Source organism: Drosophila pseudoobscura, chromosome 4 (assembly GCF_009870125.1).
Source record: "Drosophila pseudoobscura strain MV-25-SWS-2005 chromosome 4, UCI_Dpse_MV25, whole genome shotgun sequence".
Classification (NCBI taxonomy): Eukaryota; Metazoa; Arthropoda; class Insecta; order Diptera; family Drosophilidae; genus Drosophila; species Drosophila pseudoobscura.
In genome coordinates, this window is record NC_046681.1 from 30637334 (window position 1) to 30656014 (window position 18681).

The following is an 18681-nucleotide window of genomic DNA, read 5'->3' on the forward strand; positions in this document are numbered from 1 at the left end:
CTGCCGGGTCCTGATTCCGCTTCAGCATGTTCCTCAGGCGCCTCTTGGTGGCAATCATCAGCCGAATTCGATTGCTGACCTGGTACTCAGCTTGGACTCTAGGTCGGACGGGCCTCCTCAAACCGCTTGTGGCATGTTCAGCTGCCTCCAACACGTTCCTCTCCAGAATGCTAGCCGCGTCGTCAACATCCTCTGCTGACCTGAGCTCAGTATTCAGATGGATGTGCGAGTCGAGCCAAGATTGGAACCTTGATATGCTGGCCCCTGGGGGCAAGAGGCGTCTCCTGTTCACCGCCTCCGCTGGAGACATGCTCAACTGAACCACCATTGGGAGATGATCAGATGAGAGGTCATTCAGATGGGATATACGCAGCAACTCGTCCCTCACGCCCTTGTAGACCGCGAAGTCGATTGCAGATGGTGTATGCCGAGTATTGTACGGGTAGTGAGTTGGAGATCCAGTAGCCAGGATGTTGCAGCTACTTCCCTGAACGGCCCTGAGCAGCTTTCCGCCTCTTCTGCACGCCCTTGCGTTTCCCCACCATGAATTCTTCGCGTTCCAATCGCCGGCAGCAATGAATCTCGGCCCCAACTGACCAAACAATGCCAAGAAGTCCTCCTCAGTCCATTCCTGCATTGGGGGGCAGTAAATGGAAGAGACCACCAGTCGGCCACCATCAGGCAGGGTCAGGGTAGCGGATGCACATTGAATGTGGTCCGTAGCTATATTCGGCAGGGCAATATGAAGGATTCCAGCTCTGATTAAGAGCAGGGATCCCCCACGACCAGTCCCAGATGGGTGATTGGCACCGTAAGTACAGTATCCATTGACGCTGAAGGTCTCTGAGTTTTTAAAATGAGACTCAGAGACCATCAGAACGTCAACTTCGTGTCTGCATGCAAATGCCGCAAGTTCGGCTGTCTTCCCTCGGAGTCCCGAGGCGTTCCAAAATACAATCTTTAGATTGCTGTGGTGGCGGGTAGAGTTACTGGGATTAGTATTAAACATTTCTGGCATATGAATTCGCCTGAATGCTGGCATATAGACAATCTGTTAATTTAGTCATTTGTTCAATTAATATATCCATTTTCCCTTCCAGTTTTTGAGTAGATTCAGCAGCGGCGGCCGCATGCTGGATCCGCTCCTGAGTCAGCAGGGTGATGAGATAGTCCAGTTTCTGGCTGAGCTCATCGCTAGAACGGACACTCTGACTGCTCACCACGGGCTGGAATCCAGTTGTGGTCGCTGCTGGCGGCACCGAATGCCATACTTGCCTCCCAGGAAGAGGCTGGGAATGACTCGCTGGTTGCCGTGTGCGGAGTGCATCGGCATAACTGCTCATTTGAGCTGGAGGGGCAGGAGCTCTTGCGCCAGAGCGCGCTCGCCGGCGGCTAGGTTGCTGCAGTGCTGGAAATCCCTGCTGGTTCATGACGGGTGGCTGGCGGGGACGCCGCAAACCCTGAGTGGCGGGTAAGGTAGGCATCGAAAGTTTATTTAGCATCTTGTTGGTCTGATCTAACCCATTTCTTCTTTTGTTGCAGTACTCCTTATACTTTATACAGCCACGGTAGCTGGCAACATGGGGACCATCACAGTTTGCGCATTTCGGCACCTCCTCCCGCTTCTTGGGGCAGTCCTTAGGCTCGTGTTTATCGCCGCACTTCAAACAAATAACTGCTCGGTTGCAGTAATTCTTCGAGTGCCCAAACATCTGACACTTATGGCACTGAGGAACACCTGGCGCACGTATGGGCTTCTCCACCTTGACCCTTTGGCTGCAGATTGCCGTTAGTTCATAGATGTTATTGTTAATGTCCTGAGGCTCTAGCTCAACCTCGAACAGGTCCAGTGGCTCCTTTGTGAACCTTTTAAAGATATTGGCAATATGCCTCACTTTATATCCTAGTTTTTCGAGCTGTTCACGCACCCAATCTGTGGGTGTGGAGCGGTGCAGGTGGCGTATAACTATACGCATTCCCCTCTCGCTTTTCAGGCGAAACGTATGGTGCTCAACACCTTGTCCCTCATTTAGGAGCCGGATCAGGGCCCTATGTCCATCGATTGTGTGGCACATTACCTTCAATGACCTGTTAGCGGCAGGCCTGGTATCATATGTACCAGCGCCAATGGCCTTATCGAAGCACTGTAGCAGGGGAAAGATATCTGTGACATTAGGAATGTAAATAGGGGCTGGCCGCACAATTTTGGCGTCAGCAGTAGCAGCAGCATTGTTAGCGTGCGCAGTAGTAGGGGCAGGCGGGGGGGTGGTATGAGAAGTAGAGGGCCTGTTTGTGGGAACAGGTTCCTCGGCTTCCGTCTCTCCCTCGCTGCAGTCAGCATCAACATCCATATCGTCGGCATCAGACAGTAAATTATAATAGTTTGTAGTACTCATCTGATTAGGGTCCCGCTTCTCCTTCGAGGATACCATCCGCTTTACCATCTTGGCCGACACCTTTGTAATCGGCGAGGCCAGGGTGGTCGTCCGCTTCTTGTTACGGGCCTCCGACTCGGCCTTCAGCATGGCCATCACCTTCCTCTCCTTTGCAAGTTTTTCCCGCTGCTCCTTGAGGATCTCGTGCAGAGTCATCTGGCTCGGCACGGATGCTGCAAGGGCAGTAGGATTGGTAGCGTCAGCAGTGGCAGAACTGCCAGGGGCACAGGTAGCAGTAGAGGCAGCAGCAGCACGGGCAGCACCAGTAGAAACTGGCGTGCGTTGAGCAGCACCTACACGAGCAGCACTAGGAACTGTAGATGTTGATGGGCGTTTAGCTGTGGCGGCAGCTACGCGAGTAGGGGCGGTGGCTTTAGCAGCAGCACCAGGAATGGCAGCACAGGCAGTAGCAGCAGAGGCAGTAGCAGCAGAGGCTCTGGTCAGCATGGCAGAGGGGGGGGCTAGCAATGGCTTCACAGTGATCGGGGCCTGCATCAACTTGGCTGCAGCGGCAGCTGAGGTTGAAGGCATATCACTGGTCAGATCGGCCAGTGAGCTCGAGCGACAGGAAAGGGGGCGTAAATCACTTTGCGATATACCCGACATTAGCAGCGAGGGGGGGGAGTGCAGATCAACTTCGTTGTCTGAGCACGGGGCACTCGACGCCAAATTGTTCTTCTTTTTGGATTTGGGGCACGGTTTACGCACCATTGTTTGTTATATGTAGCTTTTTATTGTGCAGCTAAACACAATTGTTAATATAGCTGAGGGGGGGGGTGGTCAGCAGCGGCTGAAGCCTACCCCACGTTTTTTCTCAATCGGCACTTTGGTTATGTTGTATGTGTATTGAAACTATTAAACGGCACAACACTTCGCGTTGCCCGGAATGTATTTATTGAGTATTGCACAGTGTATACTTACACATGTGCAGTATTATAAGGGTTTTTTGGCGATTTGGATGAATTAATTAATTATTTTTTTGATGTGTCGTATGCAGCGGAGGCGATACGTAACTAACATAGCGTAGCGTAACCCGGCTCGAGCCTTGGCCTGACCAGCAGGTTAGGGGAGCCAGGGCTACGTTACGTTATGTGGACTTTATTGTACAGATACTTTTAATCTAGCATTTAAGGTACAAACTATTGGGGCTGCTAATATATAAATGTATGTATATGGCTGTCTACAGGCTGCTGTTAGCAGCCGTAGGCAGCAGATACAATGCTTTTTTTTTTTGCAGCAAGAATTCTCTTCTGCCAGCAGTTCTGCCGGCGCAATCATCTTTTTGTATTAACCTCTCCACCTTGGTAAACAGTCCGTTTGCCAAAGGGGGGAGGGGGAGTGGGTAGAGTTAAAGCATAACACTCTTGACTTAGACTAGGTTTAGGTTTATGTATAGAATATAATTAAGGGGAAACATTTTGGTTGCCTTACAATTGGCAGGGAGGGCGATTATGTATACATATATGCTATTTATTCTAATTATTGTATTGTTCCTTTTTCCTTTTTGTCTTGTTTTGTTTCTCCTCTGCCCACTGGTCCGGGGCAGCCAGAGCTATTGCTTCCTTTGTTTATTTCTTCGTCTCTTCTTTCGTTGTTGTTCCGCCCTCTGGTCCGGGGCAGCCAGCATTGAGTTGAGTGTCTGTGTGGATGTGTGTTTGTATGTGCGCTTGTATGTGCGCAACGGTCCGTTGTCTCCGCAGTGGAAATGGCAGAAATCCACCACCTTCCAGTTGTTGTTGGCTTCTCTCTTCCTCTCAGGCAGTTCACTGGCAGCAATTCGGTATCTATAGGAGAAGGAGGAGACAGAAATTGCGCAGCAGAAATGCTAACGCTCACAGTTTCAATCAGCAGCGCCTTGGTCGGACGCGTTTTTGGCAGTCGGTCGCATGAGTCTTCTACTCTGTGTGTTTTCTTTCGTGCGTGTGTGTCTTCTGTGTCCAGATGCGGCAGCCATGGTTGCTGGTACCTCCTTGGGGGCTGAACGGGACTTTGCTGGCGGTAAGTCTTCACTGTTGCTGAGCATTTTGGGTGTTATTTCCTGTGTTTCTTGATCCTGTTGCCGACGGTGGTGGACTCTCATGGGCATTTGTGCTAGCGTGTGTGTGTGTGCCTCCATTGCCTTGGCCGTTCTCGCTGTGCCGCGAATGTGTGTCAGCTAACTCGTTCAGAGCTGCATCCAGTGCCAGGCCCAATCGCTCTAGTCGCTGCCTTCTGCTGCTGACCGTCAGATCAATCGTGGCTATGGGAGCAGGCTCCAGCAACCTTCTTCTGGGGAGTATGACCTCAGTGTAGTAATTATACTCTGTTGGCGGCGACACTGGGCGATCCATCCTGATCAGCATCCTCCGCATGTCATCAAGGTTCCGGTCGTGGCTGATTTGGTCTTCTTCGGTGAACGGGCGCTGGTTGGGGATCATCTCGATGCGGTTCCATTCGTGCTTCGCGAGTTCTTTTGGAAGGTGTTTGGCAAGATACTCGGAATACCGGGGTCTAGAGATTCGGTGCGGTACGTAGGGGTCATTGACCACTTTGGCTGCCTCAATGTTGTGGTGTGACCTCATTTGATCCGTGTACCTCTTGCATGTCCTCTCATAGACTGCCTCAACCGTGTCCACTTCCAGGTCCCTGTGGATGGTGTCGTTCCTCACGTACCATGGAGCGTTACACATCAATCGAAGGGTCTTGTTCTGCTCAACCTGGATCCGTCCAAATTCTGCGCTGGTAGCTAATGGACCCCATACGGCCAATGTGTACTGCCAGATCGGTGCGATCATCTGCTTGTACAACATTACCTTTGTGTTGAGGTTCAATTTGCTGTTTGTGTTCAGGAGCCAGCGCAGTTTTTGGACCCTTGCCCTGACCTTTGTGATGACGTTTGTAATGTGCATGTGAAACTGAAGCTTAGCATCCAGCTTGACCCCCAGATATGAATGCACGGCGACGCTACTGATTCGCTGGTCGGCGATGTGCGGCTGCAAATCATCATCTGGCTGCTGGATCGAGCGCAATGTGTGCACTATATGCACAGTTTTGGAGGCATTGATGGTGATGCCCCATTGCTTTGCCCAGTTGGAGATGCTGAGCAGGAAGCGGTTGAGCTTTTGGGTAGCCATGAGCTGATTCATGCCAGTCGCCAGGATTGCTGTGTCGTCAGCATAGGTAGCCAAGAGCATACCCCTGTCGCGAGGAAGCGGCATGTCGTATGTATACAGATTGTATAGAACTGGCCCAAGTACGCTGCCCTGAGGAACGCCTGCTGCAATCTTTTTGTACCCTGACTTGACTCCGCCTGTGCATTCCACATAGAAAGTTCGATCGTCCAAGTAGTGGGACAAGACTCTGTATATTGCTGCCGGCAACAGCTGCTTCATCTTGTACTTCAGGCCCGAATGCCAGACTCGGTCGAATGCCTCCTGTATGTCCATGTAGATGGCTGAGCAGTACAGGTTGTTCTCATATGTGGACAGAATGAACTTCGAGACTCTCCCCAATTGGTGTTCAGCCGCGTGCACCTGTCTGAAGCCGAACTGATGGTTTGGAATAGCCTCGACAAATCCATCAGCTTCCATCATCCTGGTCAGAATGAGACGCTCAAACAGTTTCGACAGACCCGAAAGCAGACTGATAGGGCGATAAGATGCCAACTTATCGGCGGGTTTTCCTGGCTTGGGGATCATGCTAACAGCCGCGTGCTTCCATCTGTTAGGAAAACAACCAATCCTAAGGGAGCTGTTGCATATGAGTGCAAAATACAGGAGAGCAGACTTGGGTAGAGCTTTTATAGTCCGATTGTCGATCCTGTCCATTCCTGGGGCCTTTTTCACCTTCAGTACCTTGACCTGTGCCTCAATCTCAGGAAGAGTGATCGCCCTGAATCTCAAATTGGGACCAGGGGATCCAAACTCTTCAAGGGACTCCTCGATGACTCGTATATCGGCTGCCGCGCTGGTCAGTACAGGCTTGAATCTCTGCTCCAGATGCCTCGCAAAGGACTCTGCCTTCTCCTCAGTGCTCTTGCACCAGGGATCATCTGCATTATTCTCTCCATCCGCACAAAACTTCCTCACAGGCAAATTGGCTGCTGGCTGCCGCTTCAATCCATTGGTCAATCTCCACAGCTTTGCCATGCTGTAGCGATCAGTGGGATCGATTGAACCAATGATTGCGTCCGCGCGTCTGGCTTTGTCCGCTTCTAGCTCCTTGTGGATCCTGTTGGCTAGCATGTTGTACAGGTGCCGCACTGCTGGGTCATGGTTCCGCTTCAGCATATTCCTTAGGCGCCTCTTGGTGGCAATCATCAGCCGTATGCGATTGCTGACCTGGTACTCAGCTTGGGCTCTAGGTCGGACGGGCCTCCTCAAACTGCTTGTGGCATGTTCCGCTGCCTCCAACACGTTCCTCTCTAGGATATTGGCTGCATCATCGACATCCTCTGCTGACCTGAGCTCAGTATTCAGATGGATGTGTGAGTCGAGCCAAGATTGGAACCTCGATATGCTGGCCCCTGGGGGCAAGAGGCGTCTCCTGTTCACCGCCTCGGCTGGAGACATGCTCAGCTGAATCACCATTGGGAGATGATCAGATGAGAGGTCGTTCAGATGGGAGATATGCAGCAACTCATCCCTCACGCCCTTGTAGACCGCGAAGTCGATTGCAGATGGTGTATGCCGAGTATTGTAAGGGTAGTGAGTGGGAGATCCAGTAGCCAGAATGTTGCAGCTACTTTCTTGAACGGCCCTGAGCAGCTTTCCGCCTCTTCTACACGCCCTTGCGTTTCCCCACCACGAATTCTTCGCGTTCCAATCGCCGGCAGCAATGAATCTTGGCCCCAACTGACCAAACAATGCCAAGAAATCATCCTCAGTCCATTCCTGCATTGGGGGGCAGTAAATGGAAGAGACCACCAGTCGGCCGCCATCAGGCAGGGTCAGGGTAGCGGATGCACACTGAATGTGGTCCGTAGCTATATTCGGCAGGGCAATATGAAGGATTCCAGCTCTGATTAAGAGCAGGGATCCCCCACGACCAGTCCCAGATGGGTGATTGGCACCGTAAGTACAGTATCCATTGACGCTGAAGGTCTCTGAGTTTTTAAAATGAGACTCAGAGACCATCAGAACGTCAACTTCGTGTCTGCATGCAAATGCCGCAAGTTCGGCTGTCTTCCCTCGGAGTCCCGAGGCGTTCCAAAATACAATCTTTAGATTGCTGTGGTGGCGGGTAGAGTTACTGGGATTAGTATTAAACATTTCTGGCATACGAGTTCGCCTGAATGCTGGCATATAGACAATCTGTTAATTTAGTCATTTGTTCAATTAATACATCCATTTTCCCTTCCAGTTTTTGAGTAGATTCAGCAGCGGCGGCCGCATGCTGGATCCGCTCCTGAGTCAGCAGGGTGATGAGATAGTCCAGTTTCTGGCTGAGCTCATCGCTAGAACGGACACTCTGACTGCTCACCACGGGCTGGAATCCAGTTGTGGTCGCTGCTGGCGGCACCGAATGCCATACTTGCCTCCCAGGAAGAGGCTGGGAATGACTCGCTGGTTGCCGTGTGCGGAGTGCATCGGCATAACTGCTCATTTGAACTGGAGGAGCAGGAGCTCTTGCGCCAGAGCGCGCTCGCCGGCGGCTAGGTTGCTGCAGTGCTGGAAATCCCTGCTGGTTCATGACGGGTGGCTGGCGGGGACGCCGCAAACCCTGAGTGGCGGGTAAGGTAGGCATCGAAAGTTTATTTAGCATCTTGTTGGTCTGATCTAACCCATTTCTTCTTTTGTTGCAGTACTCCTTATACTTCACACAGCCACGGTAGCTGGCAACATGGGGACCATCACAATTTGCGCATTTCGGCACCTCCTCCCGCTTCTTGGGGCAGTCCTTTGGGTCGTGTTTATCGCCGCACTTCAAACAAATAACTGCTCGGTTGCAGTAATTCTTCGAGTGCCCAAACATCTGACACTTATGACATTGAGGAACACCTGGCGCACGTATGGGCTTCTCCACCTTGACCCGTTGGCTGCAGATTGCCGTCAGCTCGTAGATACTATTGTTAATATCCTGAGGCTCTAGCTCAACCTCGAATAAGTCCAGTGGCTCTTTAGTAAATCTCTTAAGTATATTGGCAATATGCCTCACCTTATATCCGAGTCTACCAAGCTGTTCACGCACCCAATCTGTGGGTGTGGAGCGGTGCAGGTGGCGTATAACTATACGCATTCCCCTCTCGCTTTTCAGGCGAAACGTATGGTGCTCAACACCTTGTCCCTCATTTAGGAGCCGGATCAGGGCCCTATGTCCATCGATTGTGTGGCACATTACCTTCAATGACCTATTAGCAGCAGGCCTGGTATCGTATGTACCAGCGCCAATGGCCTTATCGAAGCACTGTAGCAGGGGAAAGATGTCTGTAACATTAGGAATGTAAATAGGGGCTGGCCGCACAATTTTGGCGTCAGCAGTAGCAGCAGCATTGTTAGCGTGCGCAGTAGTAGGGGCAGGCGGGGGGGTGGTATGAGAAGTAGAGGGCCTGTTTGTGGGAACAGGTTCCTCGGCTTCCGTCTCTCCCTCGCTGCAGTCAGCATCCACATCCATATCAGCATCAGAGAGAATGTTATAATAGTTTGTACTCATCTGGTTTGGGTCCCGTTTCTCCTTCGAGGATACTATCCGTTTGACCATCTTGGCCGACACCTTTGTAATCGGCGAGGCCAGGGTGGTCGTCCGCTTCTTGTTACGGGCCTCCGACTCGGCCTTCAGCATGGCCATCACCTTCCTCTCCTTTGCGAGTTTTTCCCGCTGCTCCTTGAGAATCTCGTGCAGAGTCATCTGGCTCGGCACGGATGCTGCAAGGGCAGTAGGATTGGTAGCGTCAGCAGTGGCAGAACTGCCAGGGGCACAGGTAGCAGTAGAGGCAGCAGCAGCACGGGCAGCACCAGTAGAAACTGGCGTGCGTTGGGCAGCACCTACACGAGCAGCACTAGGAACTGTAGATGTTGATGGGCGTTTAGCTGTGGCGGCAGCTACGCGAGTAGGGGCGGTGGCTTTAGCAGCAGCACCAGGAATGGCAGCACAGGCAGTGGCGGCAGAGGCAGTAGCAGCAGAGGCTCTGGTCAGCATGGCAGAGGGGGGGGCTAGCAATGGCTTCACAGTGATCGGGGCCTGCATCAACTTGGCTGCAGCGGCAGCTGAGGTTGATGGCATATCACTGGTCAGATCGGCCAGTGAGCTCGAGCGACAGGAAAGGGGCCGTAAATCACTTTGCGATATACCCGACATTAGCAGCGAGGGGGGGGAATGCAGATCAACTTCGTTGTCTGAGCACGGAGCACTCGACGCCAAATTGGTCTTCTTTTTAGATTTAGGGCACGGTTTACGTACCATTGTTTGATGTTTGTAGCTTTTTTTTGTGCAGCTAAACACAATTGTTAATATAGCGGAGGGGGGGGGGTGGTCAGCAGCGGCTGAAGCCTACCCCACGTTTTTTTCACTTTTGGCACTTTGGTTATGTAAGGCGGGTACTGAAAAAACTTTAACACGGCACAACACTTCGCGTTGCCCGGAATGTATTTACTGAATATTGCACAGTGTATATTTATACATGTGCAATATTATTTCGTGGATTTTGTGGCGTTTTTGGCGATTTAATTATTAATTTTTGCGGAACGTTTTTTTTTTTTGATGTGTCGTATGCAGCGGAGGCGATACGTAACTAACATAGCGTAGCGTAACCCGGCTCGAGCCTTGGCCTGACCAGCAGGTTAGGGGAGCCAGGGCTACGTTACGTTATGTGGACTTTATTGTACAGATACTTTTAATCTAGCATTTAAGGTACAAACTATTGGGGCTGCTAATATATAAATGTATGTATATGGCTGTCTACAGGCTGCTGTTAGCAGCCGTAGGCAGCAGATACAATGCTTTTTTTTTTTGCAGCAAGAATTCTCTTCTGCCAGCAGTTCTGCCGGCGCAATCATCTTTTTGTATTAACCTCTCCACCTTGGTAAACAGTCCGTTTGCCAAAGGGGGGAGGGGGAGTGGGTAGAGTTAAAGCATAACACTCTTGACTTAGACTAGGTTTAGGTTTATGTATAGAATATAATTAAGGGGAAACATTTTGGTTGCCTTACAATTGGCAGGGAGGGCGATTATGTATACATATATGCTATTTATTCTAATTATTGTATTGTTCCTTTTTCCTTTTTGTCTTGTTTTGTTTCTCCTCTGCCCACTGGTCCGGGGCAGCCAGAGCTATTGCTTCCTTTGTTTATTTCTTCGTCTCTTCTTTCGTTGTTGTTCCGCCCTCTGGTCCGGGGCAGCCAGCATTGAGTTGAGTGTCTGTGTGGATGTGTGTTTGTATGTGCGCTTGTATGTGCGCAACGGTCCGTTGTCTCCGCAGTGGAAATGGCAGAAATCCACCACCTTCCAGTTGTTGTTGGCTTCTCTCTTCCTCTCAGGCAGTTCACTGGCAGCAATTCGGTATCTATAGGAGAAGGAGGAGACAGAAATTGCGCAGCAGAAATGCTAACGCTCACAGTTTCAATCAGCAGCGCCTTGGTCGGACGCGTTTTTGGCAGTCGGTCGCATGAGTCTTCTACTCTGTGTGTTTTCTTTCGTGCGTGTGTGTCTTCTGTGTCCAGATGCGGCAGCCATGGTTGCTGGTACCTCCTTGGGGGCTGAACGGGACTTTGCTGGCGGTAAGTCTTCACTGTTGCTGAGCATTTTGGGTGTTATTTCCTGTGTTTCTTGATCCTGTTGCCGACGGTGGTGGACTCTCATGGGCATTTGTGCTAGCGTGTGTGTGTGTGCCTCCATTGCCTTGGCCGTTCTCGCTGTGCCGCGAATGTGTGTCAGCTAACTCGTTCAGAGCTGCATCCAGTGCCAGGCCCAATCGCTCTAGTCGCTGCCTTCTGCTGCTGACCGTCAGATCAATCGTGGCTATGGGAGCAGGCTCCAGCAACCTTCTTCTGGGGAGTATGACCTCAGTGTAGTAATTATACTCTGTTGGCGGCGACACTGGGCGATCCATCCTGATCAGCATCCTCCGCATGTCATCAAGGTTCCGGTCGTGGCTGATTTGGTCTTCTTCGGTGAACGGGCGCTGGTTGGGGATCATCTCGATGCGGTTCCATTCGTGCTTCGCGAGTTCTTTTGGAAGGTGTTTGGCAAGATACTCGGAATACCGGGGTCTAGAGATTCGGTGCGGTACGTAGGGGTCATTGACCACTTTGGCTGCCTCAATGTTGTGGTGTGACCTCATTTGATCCGTGTACCTCTTGCATGTCCTCTCATAGACTGCCTCAACCGTGTCCACTTCCAGGTCCCTGTGGATGGTGTCGTTCCTCACGTACCATGGAGCGTTACACATCAATCGAAGGGTCTTGTTCTGCTCAACCTGGATCCGTCCAAATTCTGCGCTGGTAGCTAATGGACCCCATACGGCCAATGTGTACTGCCAGATCGGTGCGATCATCTGCTTGTACAACATTACCTTTGTGTTGAGGTTCAATTTGCTGTTTGTGTTCAGGAGCCAGCGCAGTTTTTGGACCCTTGCCCTGACCTTTGTGATGACGTTTGTAATGTGCATGTGAAACTGAAGCTTAGCATCCAGCTTGACCCCCAGATATGAATGCACGGCGACGCTACTGATTCGCTGGTCGGCGATGTGCGGCTGCAAATCATCATCTGGCTGCTGGATCGAGCGCAATGTGTGCACTATATGCACAGTTTTGGAGGCATTGATGGTGATGCCCCATTGCTTTGCCCAGTTGGAGATGCTGAGCAGGAAGCGGTTGAGCTTTTGGGTAGCCGTGAGCTGATTCATGCCAGTCGCCAGGATTGCTGTGTCGTCAGCATAGGTAGCCAAGAGCATACCCCTGTCGCGAGGAAGCGGCATGTCGTATGTATACAGATTGTATAGAACTGGCCCAAGTACGCTGCCCTGAGGAACGCCTGCTGCAATCTTTTTGTACCCTGACTTGACTCCGCCTGTGCATTCCACATAGAAAGTTCGATCGTCCAAGTAGTGGGACAAGACTCTGTATATTGCTGCCGGCAACAGCTGCTTCATCTTGTACTTCAGGCCCGAATGCCAGACTCGGTCGAATGCCTCCTGTATGTCCATGTAGATGGCTGAGCAGTACAGGTTGTTCTCATATGTGGACAGAATGAACTTCGAGACTCTCCCCAATTGGTGTTCAGCCGCGTGCACCTGTCTGAAGCCGAACTGATGGTTTGGAATAGCCTCGACAAATCCATCAGCTTCCATCATCCTGGTCAGAATGAGACGCTCAAACAGTTTCGACAGACCCGAAAGCAGACTGATAGGGCGATAAGATGCCAACTTATCGGCGGGTTTTCCTGGCTTGGGGATCATGCTAACAGCCGCGTGCTTCCATCTGTTAGGAAAACAACCAATCCTAAGGGAGCTGTTGCATATGAGTGCAAAATACAGGAGAGCAGACTTGGGTAGAGCTTTTATAGTCCGATTGTCGATCCTGTCCATTCCTGGGGCCTTTTTCACCTTCAGTACCTTGACCTGTGCCTCAATCTCAGGAAGAGTGATCGCCCTGAATCTCAAATTGGGACCAGGGGATCCAAACTCTTCAAGGGACTCCTCGATGACTCGTATATCGGCTGCCGCGCTGGTCAGTACAGGCTTGAATCTCTGCTCCAGATGCCTCGCAAAGGACTCTGCCTTCTCCTCAGTGCTCTTGCACCAGGGATCATCTGCATTATTCTCTCCATCCGCACAAAACTTCCTCACAGGCAAATTGGCTGCTGGCTGCCGCTTCAATCCATTGGTCAATCTCCACAGCTTTGCCATGCTGTAGCGATCAGTGGGATCGATTGAACCAATGATTGCGTCCGCGCGTCTGGCTTTGTCCGCTTCTAGCTCCTTGTGGATCCTGTTGGCTAGCATGTTGTACAGGTGCCGCACTGCTGGGTCATGGTTCCGCTTCAGCATATTCCTTAGGCGCCTCTTGGTGGCAATCATCAGCCGTATGCGATTGCTGACCTGGTACTCAGCTTGGGCTCTAGGTCGGACGGGCCTCCTCAAACTGCTTGTGGCATGTTCCGCTGCCTCCAACACGTTCCTCTCTAGGATATTGGCTGCATCATCGACATCCTCTGCTGACCTGAGCTCAGTATTCAGATGGATGTGTGAGTCGAGCCAAGATTGGAACCTCGATATGCTGGCCCCTGGGGGCAAGAGGCGTCTCCTGTTCACCGCCTCGGCTGGAGACATGCTCAGCTGAATCACCATTGGGAGATGATCAGATGAGAGGTCGTTCAGATGGGAGATATGCAGCAACTCATCCCTCACGCCCTTGTAGACCGCGAAGTCGATTGCAGATGGTGTATGCCGAGTATTGTAAGGGTAGTGAGTGGGAGATCCAGTAGCCAGAATGTTGCAGCTACTTTCTTGAACGGCCCTGAGCAGCTTTCCGCCTCTTCTACACGCCCTTGCGTTTCCCCACCACGAATTCTTCGCGTTCCAATCGCCGGCAGCAATGAATCTTGGCCCCAACTGACCAAACAATGCCAAGAAATCATCCTCAGTCCATTCCTGCATTGGGGGGCAGTAAATGGAAGAGACCACCAGTCGGCCGCCATCAGGCAGGGTCAGGGTAGCGGATGCACACTGAATGTGGTCCGTAGCTATATTCGGCAGGGCAATATGAAGGATTCCAGCTCTGATTAAGAGCAGGGATCCCCCACGACCAGTCCCAGATGGGTGATTGGCACCGTAAGTACAGTATCCATTGACGCTGAAGGTCTCTGAGTTTTTAAAATGAGACTCAGAGACCATCAGAACGTCAACTTCGTGTCTGCATGCAAATGCCGCAAGTTCGGCTGTCTTCCCTCGGAGTCCCGAGGCGTTCCAAAATACAATCTTTAGATTGCTGTGGTGGCGGGTAGAGTTACTGGGATTAGTATTAAACATTTCTGGCATACGAGTTCGCCTGAATGCTGGCATATAGACAATCTGTTAATTTAGTCATTTGTTCAATTAATACATCCATTTTCCCTTCCAGTTTTTGAGTAGATTCAGCAGCGGCGGCCGCATGCTGGATCCGCTCCTGAGTCAGCAGGGTGATGAGATAGTCCAGTTTCTGGCTGAGCTCATCGCTAGAACGGACACTCTGACTGCTCACCACGGGCTGGAATCCAGTTGTGGTCGCTGCTGGCGGCACCGAATGCCATACTTGCCTCCCAGGAAGAGGCTGGGAATGACTCGCTGGTTGCCGTGTGCGGAGTGCATCGGCATAACTGCTCATTTGAACTGGAGGAGCAGGAGCTCTTGCGCCAGAGCGCGCTCGCCGGCGGCTAGGTTGCTGCAGTGCTGGAAATCCCTGCTGGTTCATGACGGGTGGCTGGCGGGGACGCCGCAAACCCTGAGTGGCGGGTAAGGTAGGCATCGAAAGTTTATTTAGCATCTTGTTGGTCTGATCTAACCCATTTCTTCTTTTGTTGCAGTACTCCTTATACTTCACACAGCCACGGTAGCTGGCAACATGGGGACCATCACAATTTGCGCATTTCGGCACCTCCTCCCGCTTCTTGGGGCAGTCCTTTGGGTCGTGTTTATCGCCGCACTTCAAACAAATAACTGCTCGGTTGCAGTAATTCTTCGAGTGCCCAAACATCTGACACTTATGACATTGAGGAACACCTGGCGCACGTATGGGCTTCTCCACCTTGACCCGTTGGCTGCAGATTGCCGTCAGCTCGTAGATACTATTGTTAATATCCTGAGGCTCTAGCTCAACCTCGAATAAGTCCAGTGGCTCTTTAGTAAATCTCTTAAGTATATTGGCAATATGCCTCACCTTATATCCGAGTCTACCAAGCTGTTCACGCACCCAATCTGTGGGTGTGGAGCGGTGCAGGTGGCGTATAACTATACGCATTCCCCTCTCGCTTTTCAGGCGAAACGTATGGTGCTCAACACCTTGTCCCTCATTTAGGAGCCGGATCAGGGCCCTATGTCCATCGATTGTGTGGCACATTACCTTCAATGACCTATTAGCAGCAGGCCTGGTATCGTATGTACCAGCGCCAATGGCCTTATCGAAGCACTGTAGCAGGGGAAAGATGTCTGTAACATTAGGAATGTAAATAGGGGCTGGCCGCACAATTTTGGCGTCAGCAGTAGCAGCAGCATTGTTAGCGTGCGCAGTAGTAGGGGCAGGCGGGGGGGTGGTATGAGAAGTAGAGGGCCTGTTTGTGGGAACAGGTTCCTCGGCTTCCGTCTCTCCCTCGCTGCAGTCAGCATCCACATCCATATCAGCATCAGAGAGAATGTTATAATAGTTTGTACTCATCTGGTTTGGGTCCCGTTTCTCCTTCGAGGATACTATCCGTTTGACCATCTTGGCCGACACCTTTGTAATCGGCGAGGCCAGGGTGGTCGTCCGCTTCTTGTTACGGGCCTCCGACTCGGCCTTCAGCATGGCCATCACCTTCCTCTCCTTTGCGAGTTTTTCCCGCTGCTCCTTGAGAATCTCGTGCAGAGTCATCTGGCTCGGCACGGATGCTGCAAGGGCAGTAGGATTGGTAGCGTCAGCAGTGGCAGAACTGCCAGGGGCACAGGTAGCAGTAGAGGCAGCAGCAGCACGGGCAGCACCAGTAGAAACTGGCGTGCGTTGGGCAGCACCTACACGAGCAGCACTAGGAACTGTAGATGTTGATGGGCGTTTAGCTGTGGCGGCAGCTACGCGAGTAGGGGCGGTGGCTTTAGCAGCAGCACCAGGAATGGCAGCACAGGCAGTGGCGGCAGAGGCAGTAGCAGCAGAGGCTCTGGTCAGCATGGCAGAGGGGGGGGCTAGCAATGGCTTCACAGTGATCGGGGCCTGCATCAACTTGGCTGCAGCGGCAGCTGAGGTTGATGGCATATCACTGGTCAGATCGGCCAGTGAGCTCGAGCGACAGGAAAGGGGCCGTAAATCACTTTGCGATATACCCGACATTAGCAGCGAGGGGGGGGAATGCAGATCAACTTCGTTGTCTGAGCACGGAGCACTCGACGCCAAATTGGTCTTCTTTTTAGATTTAGGGCACGGTTTACGTACCATTGTTTGATGTTTGTAGCTTTTTTTTGTGCAGCTAAACACAATTGTTAATATAGCGGAGGGGGGGGGGTGGTCAGCAGCGGCTGAAGCCTACCCCACGTTTTTTTCACTTTTGGCACTTTGGTTATGTAAGGCGGGTACTGAAAAAACTTTAACACGGCACAACACTTCGCGTTGCCCGGAATGTATTTACTGAATATTGCACAGTGTATATTTATACATGTGCAATATTATTTCGTGGATTTTGTGGCGTTTTTGGCGATTTAATTATTAATTTTTGCGGAACGTTTTTTGTGTGTCGTATGCAGCGGAGGCGATACGTAATTATCATAACGCAACGTAACCCGGCTCGAGCCTTGGCCTGACCAGCAGGTTAGGGGAGCCAGGGCTACGTTACGCTATGTGGACTTTATTGTACAGATACTTTTAATTAGCATTTAAGGTACAAACTATTGGGGCTGCTAATATATAGATGAATGTATACAGCTGTCTACAGGCTGCTGTTAGCAGCCGTAGGCAGCAAATACAGTGCTTTTTTACAGCATGAAATTCTCCATTGCCGGCAGTTTTGCCGGCGCTATCATCGGTTGGGAACCTCTCTCCACTTCGGTAAACAGTCCGTTTGCCTGAGGGGGGAGGGGGAGTGGGTAGAGTTAAAGCATAACACTCTTTGGCTTAGACTAGGTTTAGGTATATATAGACTATAATTAAGGGAAAACATTTTGGTTGCCTTACAATTGGCAGGGAGGGCGGTTATGTATATATGCTATTTATTCTAATTATTGTCTTATTCCTTTTTACTTTTTGTCTTGTCTTTGTATCTCCTCTGCCCACTGGTCCGGGGCAGCCAGAGCTATTGTTTATTTTGTTTCTTCCTTCGTTTCTTCTTTCGTTACTGTTCCGCCCTCTGGTCCGGGGCGGCCAGCATTGGGTTGATTGTCTGCGTGGATGTGTGTGTGTGTGGTTGTGCGCAGCAGGCAGTTGTCTCGGCAGCGGAGATGGCAGAAATCCACCACCTTCCAGTAGTTGTTGTAGACTTCTCTCTTCCTCTCAGGGACTTCATTGGCGGCAGTTCAAGATCTGTAGGAGAAGGAGAAACAGAAATTGCGCAGCAGAAATGCTAACGCTCATAGTTTTCATCAGCGGCGCCTTGATCGGACGCGTTTTGGCAGTCAGTCGCATGAGTCTTCTACTCTTTTTAAATTCGCAGTTGTCCATTTCCATGTCTATATTTGCTCGGCTCGGGAAGATACTATTCAGTGTTCTCATTCCGTAACGGCCATTTCGGTGTCTCCTTTGTCCGTGGCATTCGTCGCGCTCGCATATATTTGTGATTTCTTTCGTGCGTTTGTGAATTCTGTGTACAAATGTGGCAGCCATGGCTGTTGCAATCTTAGGGGCTGAACGGGACTTTGCTGGCGGTGAGTCTTCATTGCTGCTGTACATTTTGGCTGCTATTTTCTGTACTTATTCCTGTTGTTAGCGGTGGTTGATTTCCCTGGGCATTTGTGTTGGTGTGTGTGTGTGAGCTTTCATTGCCTTGGCCGTTATCGCTGTGCCGCGAATGGGTGTCGGCTATCTCGTTCAGAGCTGCATCTATTGCCAGGCCCAATCGCTCCAATCGCTGCCTTCTGCTGCTAACCGTCAGATCAATCGTGGCTATGGGAGCAGGCTCCAGTAACCTCCGTCTTGGCAGTATAACTTCTGTGTAATAATTATACTCTGTTGGCGGCGACACTGGGCGATCCATCCTGATTAGCATCCTCCGCATTTCGTCACGGTTCCGGTCATGGCTTATTTGCTCCTCTTCTGTGAACGGGCGCTGGTTAGGGATTATCTCGATACGTTCCCATTCGTGTTTCGCGAGTTCCTTGGGTAGGTGTCTGCTGAGATACTCGGAATACCGGGGTCTTGTCACTCTATGCGGTACATAGGGGTCATTTACCACTTTGGCTGCCTCAATGTTGTGGTGGGATCTCATTTGCCCCGTGTACCTATTGCATGTCCTCTCATAGATTGCCTCAACCGTGTCCACTTCCAGGTCCCTGTGAATGGTGTCATTCCTTACATACCATGGAGCGTTACATATCAGTCGAAGGGTCTTGTTCTGCTCGACTTGAATTCGTCCAAATTCTGCGCTGCTCGCTAGAGGGCCCCATACAGCCAACGTGTAC